Source organism: Rutidosis leptorrhynchoides, chromosome 9 (assembly GCF_046630445.1).
Source record: "Rutidosis leptorrhynchoides isolate AG116_Rl617_1_P2 chromosome 9, CSIRO_AGI_Rlap_v1, whole genome shotgun sequence".
In the NCBI taxonomy this organism is placed as follows: domain Eukaryota; kingdom Viridiplantae; phylum Streptophyta; class Magnoliopsida; order Asterales; family Asteraceae; genus Rutidosis; species Rutidosis leptorrhynchoides.
The window spans coordinates 242737199-242740171 of record NC_092341.1 but is presented as its reverse complement, the minus strand read 5'-3'; positions in this window follow the sequence as shown (position 1 = coordinate 242740171).

The window sequence follows — 2973 nt, the reverse complement described above, 5'->3', positions numbered from 1 at the left end:
AGATATGATTAATTTACTTTTTCTCCAAATATTTTCGTAGCTAAACTAGCTTCGAATACCCAATCTTGTTTTAGTCGTAGTTTCTTCATTACAACTCCGTTTTTGTTGGTTCAACTTGTCACTTCCTTGGATCGAGTCAAATTTTAAGAATATGAACTGAAAATACCTTAGTTTGTATTCGAAATCACAGGTTATAGGTCAAACTTAGGTGAAACTTATGAAAGTGATCATTTTCCATCATAAAAACAACATTTAATGATCATTTTTCTAAAAATACTTACACTTTGAGTTAAACCATGAATTTTTTATGTGTTAACATATTTATAAGAAATATCATTTTTCCAGAACATGAACTTCCAATTCAAAGTTCAAGATGGTTTTTAATTATCCAACCCAAAACAGCCCCCGGTTGCACTCCGACGACGTAGATTCAGTTTTTAAGATGTTCTTTGTAAAACCAAGTTATATCTTGTTAAGTTAGCATATAATTATGATATATTACAGGTCTTGAATTGTTTTAAAAGTTAAGTTAGAAGGATCTATTTAGTTTGCGAACAAGTTTGAAATCATTCAAACTATGTTCTTGTTGTTAAAATTTTACAACACAAAATAAGATAGCTATATAAATATGAATCGAATAAGATTATGAACAAGGTTACTACCTCAAGTTACTTGGACAAAGTTACTGTAAAAGATAAGAAAAATCCTAGAACCAAAAGAGTGGTGGAGTTGGATCAAAAGGTTGGAAGTAAACTTGTATAGTTGGAAGGATTATTGAAGTGTTCTTGAAAGGAATTTCTTATGATGATTAAGGGTTGTTTTTGAAGCTAGATCTTCATGGTAACTTGCTGAATTGAAGTAGGTTCCTTAAGGCTTTCATGTATGTGATTTAGAGAGTAATTTGGAAGTAAAAATGACGAACTAAAATGAGATGGGGGAAGGCTATATAAAACGTGGGAGGGGGAGACAAAAACAAAATTTTCAATTGTAATTTTGTGTAATTAGTCAAGCTAAATGTTAAAATGAGGTTCCCTCTTGTTAAGGGCAGATCTAAAACTGATTAGATGTTGATTAGGATGTTGATTTGATATGTATATACTAATAGTAAATACGTATAGAAGCTGGGTATGATACGGGTGCATATACCCTAGATATACGTATAAAAATCTTGAGAAAACGGAACGAGGATTCAAATATAACTATCTTTTGTAAATATACTTATATTGTTTTATGTATAAAAGCCCTTTAAAAGTGATTAAATACATATCTATACGATACATGCATAAGCATTATAAGTTATATGTATTTATGTCAAAGAACGTTACGTATAGTTATCGTTTTGAAAACTTAAATTAGTAGTTTCAAAATATACTTATAACTCATTGTTATTAGTACACAATGAAATGTTAAACCATCCTTAGATCATGTTAAATATATATAAATACATATATATACACAAACGTATAATTATCGTATGTTATATAGTTCGTGATATCATCGGTCAAATTGGACGGTCAACCGTTGTGTAAAACTCTTTTCAAAAACATAAGTCTCAACAATTTAGATTGCTTATCATGTTGGTAAGGTTTAATTTATGTAAATATTAATCTTATAAGTATAGAACGATCGAAAAAATCCGGGTCATTACACATATTATAAAATCATTGCAAAAATACTCACGATGAGAATCCAAAAGGTAATTAATAAAATTGTCGGTTTTGAGCAAAGCGCTTTCATTAAAGGACGATATATTTTAGATGGCGTTCTCGTGGCTAATGAGGTGATTGAGCATATGAAACATCATAAGAGAAAAGGATTGATCTTCAAAGCCGACTTTGAAAAAGCCTTTGATAGTATCAATTGGGATTTTCTACTCAAAGTCATGGAAAAAATGGGTTTTGGAAATAAGTGGATGAAATGGATCCATTCGTGTCTTTCATCGGCATCGATATCGGTGTTAGTTAACGGGTCTCCTACAAGTGAATTCATGTTAAAACGAGGAGTAAGACAAGGTGATCCCATCTCACCTTACTTATTTATAATTGTGGCCGAAGGTTTAAATCAATTCGTAAAACAAGCACTTGATACAAGACTATTCCGAGGTTTAGAGATTGGAGATGAAAATGTACTAGTCTCTCATCTTCGATACGCCGATGATACGATCTTCTTTGGTGAGTGGGATAGAAAAAATGTTGGCAATCTTTTTAAACTTTTAAAGTGCTTTGAAATTTACTCGGGTTTAAAGGTCAATATCTCAAAAAGTTGTCTATACGGGATTGGGATCCAAAAAGAACATGTGGAAGCAATGGCTAATTATATCGGTTGTCGGGTTGGAAACTTTCCTTTCACGTACCTAGGTCTCCCAATTGGTCAAAAGATGAATAATTTGAGAGATTGGGAAATAGTAATTGAAAAGGTTCAAACCAAGTTATCGGATTGGAAGACGAAAGTGATGTCATTTGGTGGACGTCTTACCCTAATTAAATCCGTGCTTAGTAGTATCCCTTTGTATGCTTTCTCCCTATTCCGTGCCCCTACGTGTGTCATCAACAAGCTCGAAGGTATGAGACGTAATTTTTTTTGGGGCGGGTCGGGTGAAAAAACAAAAATTTCATGGGTTAAATGGGATGATATTCTCTTACCTTATGAGTGCGGGGGGTTAAATATCGGGTCCCTCAAAGCTAAAAATTTAGCTTTGTTGGGAAAATGGTGGTGGTGGTTCCGAACCGAGACTGAGTCGTTTTGGGTCAAAGTGATTCGAAGTATATATGGGAGGGATGGGGGTTTGGGTGGATCAAGTCAAAACGTGAATAGAAAATCGGCTTGGAATAATATTCGTCTTTGTGGGAACTATATTGACAATCTTGGAATTTCTTTTTCTAACTCTTTTGCAAAAGTGGTAAGCAAAGGTGACTCCACTCTTTTTTGGAAGGATAAATGGCTAGGTAATTTTACGCTGGAAGAAAAATTCAA